This window comes from Ovis canadensis, chromosome 23 (genome assembly GCF_042477335.2).
Source record: "Ovis canadensis isolate MfBH-ARS-UI-01 breed Bighorn chromosome 23, ARS-UI_OviCan_v2, whole genome shotgun sequence".
Taxonomy (NCBI): Eukaryota; Metazoa; Chordata; class Mammalia; order Artiodactyla; family Bovidae; genus Ovis; species Ovis canadensis.
The window spans coordinates 35,511,388-35,523,774 of NC_091267.1; the positions used below are offsets into that span (position 1 = coordinate 35,511,388).

The window sequence follows — 12,387 nt, forward strand, 5'->3', positions numbered from 1 at the left end:
GAGAAGGAAATGGCAACCCACTCTAGTGTTCTTGCCTGGAGAATCCCAGGGACGGGGGAGCCCGGTGGGCTGCCGTCTATGGGGTCCCACAGAGTTGGACACAACTGAAGCGACTTAGCAGCAGCAGCCGCAGCCATGACATCTCTGTAGCAATAGGCACTCCTGGTACCCAAGTCCTGGCTTCTAAATGTTATTCTGCAATAAAAGGGCTTCTTGAGATATGGCTGACTCCAGGGGTGGACCTGGAACATCTAATGTCAAAGAGCAAGGATGTGCTCAAGAAGTAAGGTCAAGGAGACAGGGGTCAGACTGAAGGGGCTCCCAACTAGCCACACTCGGACCGTTTTGCAAACCAAAAAGAATAATGGCTGTAATTGTATTACAATGCACTGAATAAACAAAAATCTAGTCCACAATGAGGGGAACAGAGAGAAAGGATCTAAAGATCTTTACAGAACACTGACAGCTAGGAAATTGCTAAAGAAATGCTATAGAAAAAAATCACCGTTTTGCAGTACACTCAACTGATCCAGGGAAGTTTCATCCTCTGACTCTAAGACATTGAGAGGTTTTTGGAGAAGCAGATAGCGGCACATGTCAAGTCGTTATCCTGTAAGTTGCTTATAATGGGAGAAGATATGCCTTTACAACAGGGAAGCCTGGGGATTAAGACAGTAACCAAGTTATTCAGCAGCATCGCTAATAATGACAGAAACCGGCCAAACTAAAAGACCACAGATGTCCGGCAAGACCTCATCTACCTGAAGCCCAGCTTAAAACAGGCTCTCCCTATCTAGAACTTGACAGACATAGAAAAGGGCTTCTGCAGCCAAAACAGAAGGCACAAGGTGTAAGCAATGAAGTTTACACACTTCGCGGGTTTAGAAATTCAGAGCCACTGCTGAGGCCCAGCCACACCCTCTTCCTCTGAACAGCTCAGTCTGGTGCAGGTGCTCCCACTGGCCCCATTCTCCACCGCAGTCCCCCCACCCCCTGGCTCTTGGGGGTTTAAGAACTCATCACTCTCTGCTCTGTAAGCTTTGCGCTTAGCACAATACTTGGCAGAACATATATATGGTGAAGGAACAACTGTTTAAATAAACACAGGAACAAGTAAATAAAACCTGGTTATGTGGTTTCCAACTTTACATTTTATTTCCAACTTTACAGTTTATTGGGACCAAGAGGTGAGAAAAAGGCAAGGGGTTATACAGGCAAGCTAACAGCAACAAGTTTCAACCAATCTCCTAATTACAAAGTAGCAAACAGGGAAGACTATAAAATTTCTCTGTCTTCAGGTGCCGGAAGTCATTAGCGAGAGGTGCCAAGTCATACACACCCTCAAGAAGCATTGATGGCAACATACCCTTTAATATACATGCCTATTATAAAGGAGAAAAAAAAGAATTTTCTTCTAGAAATACAGGGAAATGCCTAATATGCTGAAAATCAGAATGCTTAAATTAGGTATGACTGAAGAAGTTTGAGTATGCACACCTTTAGTTACCTGGGATGGCAACATACCCTTTAATATACATGCCTATTATAAAGGAGAAAAAAAAGAATTTTCTTCTAGAAATACAGGGAAATGCCTAATATGCTGAAAATCAGAATGCTTAAATTAGGTATGACTGAAGAAGTTTGAGTATGCACACCTTTAGTTACCTGGAAACCTCACTTATGCACAAGACCCTTCCAAGTATAGACAGTGGATGGCCTGTTTTGTGATTCACCAAAGCTGCGAGGAGCCTTCATCTTTGTAGAAGCCTAGAGAAAACACTCCTGGACACGGCTTCCATGTCCCACTGACCAGGTTCTCTAACTCCAGGCCAAGCCAACAGGGTAAGGAGCACAGCGCAGAGAACAGCAGGGAAGGCAGGGCGAGGATGTGTGGGCCTGGCAAAGAGCCTTCTCCAAGGGCGGCCACCAGCCAGCCTCACTGGGGAAGCTGCTGTCGACAAATCAAGTCACTGCAGATATTTTCATGAGCTGTGTGTCATATTTTAATATAAAGAAGGTCTAACAGAATGTAGCTCAAAGACTGTCCAGGACCAACCTCTTTTATTACTAGATGCAGACTTACTAAGTGCCTACCATGAGCCCTGTGCGTCCTCAAAATCTCAGTGGGTGGAGAATTCACCTGCAATTCAGAAGACACAGGAGACCCGGGTTCGATCCCTGGGTCGGGAAGATCCCTGGAGGAGGAAATGGCAACCCATTCCAGTGTTCCTGCCTGGAGAATCCCATGAACAGAGGAGCCTGGCGGGCTACAGTCCATGGGGTCACAAAGAGTCAGACACGACTAGGCGACGGAACACGAGAGTGATAAGCCCTGTATTGGAGGTCTCTGCTTTAGAGGAGCTCATGATCGCATGGGAGTGATCATTTAAGAATGCTCACAGGCAGAAAGACAAATAGTCTATGTCATCACTGACACGTGGAATCTAAAAAGTAAAGCAAATGACTGTATAAATGTATTAAAAAAAAAAACCAAAAATCTGCCCAGGCAGGGCCACTCTCAACATTCTCAGGAACAAGGTAGTGTTCTAGACGTGACCACAGAGCATGACTGGGCTGCACTCCCTCTGCTGAAACTCCTCCCCCTTCTCCTTTGAGTGACCGAGTCTAACATTCTTCAGGTCTCAGCTTAAATGTGCCCGTGCAGGGAGGCGACAGGACCCAAACACCCTCCACACAGCACCCATCAACTGGAGCAGTATAGAGTGATTTATTTAATGACTGCTTCTCCCATTAGACCAGGGCTTCCCTGGTGGCTCAGAGGGTAAAGTGTCTGCCTGCAATGCGGGAGACCTGGGTTCGATCCCTGGGTCAGGAAGATCCCCTGGAGAAGGAAATGGCAACCCACTCCAGTATTCTTGCCTGGAGAATCCCATGGACGGAGGAGCCTGGTGGGCTATAGCCCACAGGGTCACAAAGAGTCGGACACAACTGAGCGACTTCACTTTCTTTCTTTCTCCCATTAGAGGGCTTCCCAGGTGGCACTAGTGGTAAAGAATCTGCCTGCCTATGCAGGAGATCCCTGGGATGGGAAGATTCCCCAGGAATAGGAAGTGGTACCCCACTCTGGTATTCTTGCCTGGAAAATTTCATGGACAGAGTAGCCCAGTGGGCTACAGTCCATGGGGCTGCAAAGAGTCGGATACGACTCTAAGCAACTGAGCACTCCCATTAGACTTAAACTCCAACAAGGCAGGCGTTGTATCTGGTTTGTGTTCTCAGGGCCAACCACAATGCCTGATCTGGAGGAGACACTTGATAGTTACGCTTTTGTGACTCATGACAGAACTCCTGGGAGAGGCAGGCATCCAGGGGACAGGTCCCAGGGGAAGCTCGAGGAGCTGACGGCAACTTCAAAATCACTGACAGCAAGAGCCGGCACTATCTGAAGGAAACCAAACAAAACCCACCAGCCTCCCAGAGAGAGAATCTCTGACTGGGCTTCAAGGTCACCTTCCATCATCACTTAGGCCCTTTAGAGATGGAATCAGGACAGCAGTTCACCTGGGTAAACTCAGTCGGTAAACAGTTAATTCTGAGTAGCGGGGAGCAAGGTGGTTTGTGCTGGGCTGTCCAAGTCTGCCTTGTTCTCGTCCATGCCTCCCCTGAAGGGAACAGCCCTGCGGAAGGGGTTTCCCTAGAGGGCGACTGACCACTCCCCACCCCTCTCCTGCCAGGCAGGCGTTCCTCAGCAGGTCAGCACCTGGGATGGGGCTGGTTGCAGGAGCCGAGTGAGATCCATCGGACACACATTCTTCTACTCCACCTTACCCAGTCTCATGTAAATTTTAAAAGAAAAGCATGAAAGGAAAAGAAGTCGGTTGCTTGTAAAACAAGGTTGTGTGTACTTGCGTGCTTAGTTGCTCAGTCATGTCTGACTCTGCAGCCCTATTGGACTGTAGCCGGCCAGGCTCCTCTATTCATGGGATTTCCCAGCAAGAATATATTTTCGGGACATCATCAAATGCAGCTTGCAAAAAAAAAAAAACCTGAAGTGTCTGATAAGAAGTTAAAGTAGAAGACGTCAGGGTAAGCCAGAGCTCCGTGGAAGAACAAGTTATCAGGGAAGAAAAACTAAAAATAAGCAGAGGGAGCAGGCTGGGAGGGAAATGGGGTCATGGGAGATGCGGGCGGCTCACGGCAGAGGCCAGAGCGGCTGCCGTCACTGGCGCTGTCCCAGTTCCAGCTTTTTCCTGAGGAAACACATCCCTTGCTGCTGACAGAGTCCAGCTAGACTGTGGTTCACAGGTCTTGGCACTCAAGTGCCAGCAGTGATTCACAGACCCTATAAACTGGCACCATGCATGCTGCCTGGAGGTCTCTGAGATGAGAAAGATGAAGGCAGTGAGAGTCAGACTTGGCATCCCCCTGCTGCTGGGTGGGGAGGGGACAGTGGTGAAGAGGGGGCTCGGTCCACGCCCCACTCGCTATACGTGCTACACGGGGGATGGGAGCAAAACTTCTGCCTCCACAGGTAGGACAAAGCAAAGAAGGGAAAACAAATTCGAAAAAAGTAAAAAGCTCAATTAAGTAATTAATACTTGAAATTTAAAATTAGAGGGGTTTTGAATTCTGATTTAAGTTGTTTGGAAAGAAACTTAATAGAAATAAACGTCTGATGGATGAGGATACATCCACGAGGTCGGCACCAGTTGACTGTACATTTCTACCTTCCAGTCAATAAAGGCAAAGACATGAAAGAACGGGAAGGACATCGGGAAGATCTTAGTATCTGCAGAGGTTAAAAGTTTTCTTAAAAAACCACACAATTAAAGCTCATTTTCAAAAGAATGTAAACTGAGCTCTTTAAATCCTCGCAGGCTGCAATCTGATATGGACGTAACTGACCCCTCATGGCTACCGTGTGATCCACACACACCAAGAGACACTAAAGGCTAAAATGCTCAAGTTTATAAAGATGAAAACCAAACCTTGTGTTTCCTGTGTTTAATGCTTTCATGGTTTAACTTTTTAGAATAATAGTAGACAATATCCGGTGTTATATCGTACTCATTAGACAGTTAAGAACTAGGTTTTTGTTTGTTTTAAAGTCTTGCTACCTTCTATCGTCTTCTGGGGTGTACCCAGCTTGGGGGGTGACAGATACTCTTTTCCTGGGCTGCAATCAGGATGCTAGCAGAAAACTGTACTGCTATCATTGATACTAAATTTAACACTGATATAATACTTTTATGTAAGCTAACATTCGTATTCCATTTTTGTGAAGTGACACAAGGGTGTCCTTGATAGCATCCAATCATGGCTTTAGACACAGGGGTTCTCAAACGCTGCCTTCATGCTTCCTCAAATGCCCCCAAGTCCACTGTTGACTTCACTTCTGTTCCTTCCCATGCCCCTCTGCTCAGTGATGCTTATATGGAAAACATTTACATAATAGCTTTTAAAGAGAGTACAGCTACTCCGGCAGGAACACAGATACAGATTTTTTTTTTTTCTTGCAGCTATCAGACATTTCAATTTTTTTTGTGAGGCTGCATTTGATGACGTCCTGAAAATATAATGAGCAGTAGCCCTGTCTTACAAGAATCATTTTTCCCTCAAGTTTTCCTCTCTCCCCCTAACTTCCCCCTTCAAAATAAAAAGGAGTTTCAGAGTGGAGGAAACTAGACATAAATTCTGTACAAGTCCCTATAATTCTCTGATTTGACCCACTGGATAGGGACATGATTTACAATGCTAGCCTTTGAGCAGTTGTGTCTTAATTAATGCCTTCAGGAGTTGGGGGTATAAATATGATTCTAAGACATTTTAAACCATCGTTGTAAAAAACAAAGAGTGGCCTGATTCACTCTTAGTGAAGCCAGAGCATTGCTCTGTCTAAATGTCAGTAATTAGTAGCTTGCTTAACGTTTACAGAAAAATGCGCCCCCATTTTAGGCCTGTGAGGCCCAATGAATTCATAACTAAGAAGCAAATAAAAGCACTTTATCCTTCTTTATACTTGGCTTTATCCTCTGCGGCCGGGGCTCTGGCGGAATTTAGAAATTCTTCTCACATAATCTGCCATATTCTTTCTGCCAAAATCCTAAACAGAGGAGCTAAAAATATGACATTAATACTGTTGACAAGAACTGCAGAGACAGTAAAGATCAGGAAGCAACCTCTCTCCTGGTTGTCCCCAACTTCTTCCCTACTTTGTGAGCACCCCCCAACACGCACGCACGCACGCACACACACACACCCGCTTCCTTCTCACTTAATTAAAAAGCACACACACACACACACCCGCTTCCTTCTCACTTAATTAAAAAGCCCACAGAGGAGGGGTGGGGATGCAATGGGTGCAGGGAGTCAAAAGGTACAAGGTTCCAGTTATAAAATAAATAAGTCCCTGGGATGTGATGTACAGCATTAACTACAGTTATTAATACTACAGTTAATAGTACTGTATTGCATATTTGAAAGATGACAAGGGAATCGAACTTAAAGAGAGAAACAACTTGTAACTCTGTGCAGTGATGGTTGTTAGCTAGGCCTACTGTGATGACCATTTCACAATATACACAAACACTGAGTCATTCACATGTCCATGTACATTCACATGTACATGTGAAACTAATAAAATGTTATATGTCAAATATACCACAATAAAAACAAGCCCAAACCCCACAGAACAACTCAAATATGACTGGAGCTATCTCGTACCTATGCTGATTAATTGTTTGTGGATCAACCTGACAGCACTTCCTTATCCCTGTTAACTTTGGCAAACAGGTGTTATTGTTTAACTGAGATAATGAACCTGGTTAAAATAAATAATTGGGCCACTGCTGGGGGAGATGGCATGGGGTGGGACTGACTGAAAAGAGAGAATTCCCACAGGAAGAGGATCTCCCAAGTGACTGACCGACACCAGAGCTGTCACACTGCGGAACGACAACAAGCTCCCATGCAACCCTGACCACCGCACACACACGATCTAAGACTTTCCTTCGACAATGCCTCTACACCTCCACTTTGTATGTTCTGTAATCTGCTCAGCCCTGAGGGTGAGAAAAAAAAAAAAAGGCACCTCAGTGGCCAACGTTTTGTCCAAATGGAACCTTATCAGGGGTTCTGGGGTGCCCTGATTCACGAGATCACTGACAGGTTGGTTCTGTTACTCTCCAACGAGGAGTTCAGAGGCCTTACTGGCTTCTGCCCCACCAGGGCAGCCAGTGGCAAAACTGGGCTTTTCCTTTTTGCCACTTTGGTGTCAGCTTCTGAAAGTTGGGTGGCTCCACCTCTAAGCAGCTCGGGGCGGGGCTCCACAGAGCTGAGCCTGAACCACGTCAGTCCTGCAGAAGGAAGACCTGCTAGGAACACCGTGTCCTTCCTCTTGCCCAGGGAGGCGGTGATGAGGAGCAGGGCCGGGGGCCCTGCAGCCTTCGGAACAGCCCTGGCCCCGCTGCCAGCTCACGGGCAGGACTTTCGCTGCCACCTGGACTTCTTTCTGTCCCACACAGTCAGTAGTCCCTCCTTCCCAGAGCTGGGAAGAGTACCTGGGTTAAGCCGTGGAAAGTTCCTACCCAGGAGCCTGGCACACGGTGAATCAGCACACCCTGTTATTATTATCACTCAGCAATTGAGGCCTGATTCAACAAATGACAAGAAAGCACACAGGCTTCCCACTTCTAGATGCCAGCAAGATAAAAACTAAACTGCTGACACGATAAGGAAATGAGACTCATTCTATCTAAAGGAAATCTTTATGAAAACAGGTTTAACCCATAACCCACCAGTGGGCTCCCAGGCCTAGGTTCCCCCATTCGGTACTCTGTCTTAAGAATCAGTAGACCAGAGCCCAAGTCTCTGTGCTCCTTCTGAAATCACCCCGATTCATGCATTCCTGTCACAAATATTTACTGAACCCTGACTGCGTATCTGGCAAGCTACAGGCACTTGGGATAAAACAGGGAATGAAACACAAAGATGCCGGTCCATGTGGAATTCACGTTCTAACGGGGGGAATTTGATAACAGACGATAATGTTAATAAATTAGTAAGTGACATGATAAACCAGAAAGTAAACACCACGGCAGAGGCAGGGCCAGGCAAGAGGAGGGAGTGCCGGGTGGGGCTGGGAGTGTGGCAGTTCTGAACAGAAACTTCTGAGAAGGCCTGAAGTTCAGGACTATCCATCGTGTAGTCCCCTCCAGTCTCAAGTCCTTGCTCAGACCCAGGGGACCTCCCCGAGTCCCTCCAGAAGGACAGGGGTCACAACTCCAGCCCCCTGGGTGGCAGCCCAGTAGGGACACCATGAGGTGGGATCCACCCTGGGCATGCGTGGGGCTCACCCGGCCTCAAAGCCTCCCTCCTCACCAAAGTCGACGTGTCTGGAACAGCCCCTTGGTTCCAGCTTCCAGGATCCCTGGAAGGGACATGCCACTTGCAGGAGTCACCCTGACTTCTTCAAAGCCCCAGTGGGAAAGTGCAAGCTGAGCAAAGACCCGAGACAGGCGAAGTTGGCCTTCCGGACAGCCAGCAACAGAACATTCCAGGCAGAGGAAAGACCCAGCCTCACCTGGAATGGAGGGAGTTGGGGGTGCCGTGGGAGGAGGGAGCTCGAGAGGGACTGGAGGGTGGCCGCCATGGACCTCGGAGGTTACCGGCAGGAGTCCGGCTTTTGTTCTGAGGGAGAAGGGCAGCCATGGCAGGGTCCTGGGCCTGATGTGGCTTGCAGGCGGCTCTCTCCGCCTGCCGTGTGGACAAGACTAGCGGCGCTGAGGGTGCAGAGGCCAGCTGGGCGGCTACTGCGGCCACCCCTGGTGTGAGCGGTGAGTGCCCAGGATGAGTGTGGGTTTGGGAAAGCATTCACAATGCGACAGTTTAGAAAACCCTATGATACATCCCAAAGCACCAAACATCCGACCACTGATCACAACTTGGGTTTTGCGTCGTTCAGTTCAGTCGCTCAGTCGTGTCTGACTCTTTGCGACCCCATGGACTGCAGCACACCAGGCCTCCCTGTCCATCACCAACTCCTGGAGTTTACTCAAACGCACGCCCATTGAGTCGGTCATGCCATCCAACCACCCCATCCTCTGTCGTCCCCTTCTCCTCCCGCCTTCATCGTTAACAACAACTAAAAGGTCTTCTGGGATCAACAGCATCTGCTATGGGTTTCACGGGGAGGGTAGAAGGACAAGGCGGCAGAGACAAGAGCCATGAGTCAGCCGGGGTCCCTCCTGGCCCGCTGCTTGGAGCCATCCCACAGTGTGCTAACCGCCTCTGCCCTGGGGGAACGTGCCAGGGGACAATGCCGACAGCCCGGGCCCGAGCCCCCACGCCCGAGGCCTCTCCATCCTGTGGTCACCAAGAGGGGCAAGTGGCCTGACTCGGCCGGGCGTGTCCAGCCGGTGTGAGCATTCACAAACCGAGTTACTTCTGCCCTGGTTACTGTCCCTGCTGGAGAGGATGTGCTTATTTTTAGCCATCATGTGACTCTCCAGTGTTTTCCAGGCTCTGCTTGAGTCACTCCGGTTTCGGAGAAATTTTCAGAGCGGGGGGGGGGGGGGGGGTGGGAAATGCAGGAATGCCTCTTCTTGAAACAGCTTCAGTAGTAAAGATTCTGACTTTACGTGGTTATTTGAGCATGGTATGTATTTCTTTTGATAAGCTGACTTTTCACATCCCTCACATCCTGGTAGAGAATTAAGTGTGCTTTGCAACGCATAAGGTGTCAACCAATTACTATCTTATTCTAACAAGTTCAAATTCTTGTTTTGCAATTGTTCTCAGAGCAATTTCTCTCTAGAAGTAGAGAAGCTCCCTTACCCCTGTGAAAATAACATGCACCAGCATTCCGATAATAATTGAGGGGAACACTCCCTTGCTTGTTTACTGCAGCAATAAGGAACGCCGGTAGCTGAACGAGCCCAGCAACCCGAGTCAGCCCACTGAGAGTAAAGACACAGGCATCACCATGACAACATCAGTGTCATGTGCACTCCTGGCATACAGCCGTCATTTAAGCCAGAGGCTTACAGACTAAGATGGCCATTCTGGGGAACACTTACATTCATCCTTTATGATGTCCAGTCAGAGACCTCCTGGCTCCACTGACAAGACCAAGCGTTCCAGGCTGTCTTGATGATGGTGGTTAAGTTCACTGTGCTCCATTAACACTATCTTACTGGGACTCCCTTGCAAAGACAGAAACAGGCTGAAGCCACAGAGCTGCAGGAGCTCCGGGAGGTGAGAGCCAGAGCTGAGCCCCACTCTAACCACCCACTCTCCTCCATTCCAGTTGACTCCCGTGCTCCAGGTCAATCCTAAAGGAAATCAAGCCTGAATTTTCATCGGAAGGGCTGATGCTGAAGCTGAAGCTCCAACACTTCGGCCACCTGATGTGAAGAGCCAACTCATTGGAAAAGACCCTGATGCTGGGAAAGATTGAGGGCAAGAGGAGAAGGGGGTGACAGAGGATGAGATGGTTGGATGACATCCCTGATTCGATGGACATGAGTTTGAGCAAACTCCAAGAGACAGTGAAGGACAGGGAAGCCTGGTGGGCTGCAGTCCATGGGGTCGAAAAGAGTTGGACGTGAATGAACAATGAGAACAACCAGGTTTCTGCTTCCACCACCCAATGGCCAAGCCAGAAACCTGTGCATCATTTATCCTTGGCTTCCCCTGTCCTTTCTATCTCATATCGTATCACCATCAAGTTTTGTTGATAAAACCCCCTTAAAGTCTCTATAACTCACATGGCTGTGACTTCTGTTCAGGCCACCCTCCTCTCCTACATGGTAGGCTGCACCAGCTGCTAGGCTGTTGCACTTAAAACCTTTCAATGACTCCCCAAAATCCTCATGACAAATTGTAAACATTTGTGACTACAGAACTTCAGGCGACTGCCCCTCTGTGCTCTTTACCTCTTGGCGTACCCACTCTCCCCAAGAGCATGGGCGGGACCTGTGGCTTGCTTCCAACCAAACAGAATATGGGAAAGGTGATGGAATGTCACTCCCATCACATGGAATCCTGTAGGATTCTCTCTCTGACTCTGTTTGCTGGCAGGCACACTAGAGACTCACCCTCCTGGCCTCGAAGAAGTCGACTTCCACCGCAAGCACCCATGTTGGAGAAGCCCCTGGGGTAAGGGATCGCAGGTGGCCTATGGGAACTAGGAGTAGCTGCCAGCAAGGAACTGAAGCCTCAGTCCTGCAGCCTCAAAGAAGCTGCCAACAACACAAGGGAGTTTTCCCCAGTCGAGCCAATGATTAGACCACACCCCCAGCAGATGCCTGGATTGCAGCCTGGTGAGAACCGAAGGCAGAGAACAAAATGAAGCTGTGCCTGGACTTTAGAGGCTGTGACACAACACACAAGTGTTGTTTTAGGCTGCTAAGTCTCTAGTAGTTCTGCAGCAACAGGACATGAATACTGCCTCTTCACACATGATACAAGGGCCCTGGCTCACCTCTGCAGCCAGCCTCACACCTCAATGTCCATATGGAACGACAGGCACTTCACTGAATACTGCATGTTCTTTCTTAAAAAAGAAAAAAATTATTTATTTTTGGCTGTGCTGTGTCTTCAGTACTGGCTGCCCGTGGGCTTTCCCTAGTTGCAGTGAGCGTGGGCTACTCTCTAGGTGCGGCGCTCCAGCTTCTCACTGCAGGGGCTTCTCCTGGTGGGAAGCTCTAGGCTGCACAGGCTCAGTAGCTGTGGCTCCTGGGTTCTGGAGCGCTGGCTCAGTAGTCGTGGCACAGGGTCTTTAGCTGCCCTGCAGCCTGTGGGATCTTCCTGGATCAGGGACCGAACCCACGTCCCCTGCACTAGCAGGTGGATTCTTAACCACTGAGCCAACAGGGAAGTTTGAGCATGCTCTCTTTTGATTGCAACATTCTACTCTGTTTGCAAGGCTCTTTTCCAAACCCTTCACCTGGCTAACTCCTACTCCTTTGCTAAGTCTTAGTCAAACCTCATGTCGTCCAAGAAGCTTTCCTAGAGTACGCTAGGTCAGCTCACGTGGTCTTCTTCCTACACAACCTCACTGCACTTACCTCACTTTAATGCTGTTGTCTATTTAGTGCCAGACTTCCTCACAGGCTGTAACTTCCTGATTCCCTGTCTATTTCCAGAACCTCTCACAGTGCCTTAAAGAGCTGTTGAGAGACTGAACGAGAACTCAAGTAAAGCTTTCACAAAAGGGCAAGGAAGCCAACAAAAAGAAACTGTTGTTTAAGAACTATTTTCTGAGCTCATGTGCAGTACACTATGCCATTTTCTGAGCTACGGCGTCAGGGGCTCCTCAAGTGATGGAGACGATTGGCGAAAACATCCAAACAGCCACGTGCTGGCGTAAATGCTGCATTCTCCTTGATCCACAGGGACACTGCAGTGATTCAGTTTAAATCAATT

At 48.5% G+C, this 12,387-nt stretch overlaps 1 protein-coding gene across 5 annotated transcripts in view; it reads right to left on the reverse strand.

Moving 5' to 3' along the window:
• MAPRE2 (microtubule associated protein RP/EB family member 2) overlaps positions 1-12,387 on the reverse strand; it is a 187,244-nt gene that overhangs the window by 18,715 nt on the left and 156,142 nt on the right. The window lies entirely within an intron of this gene.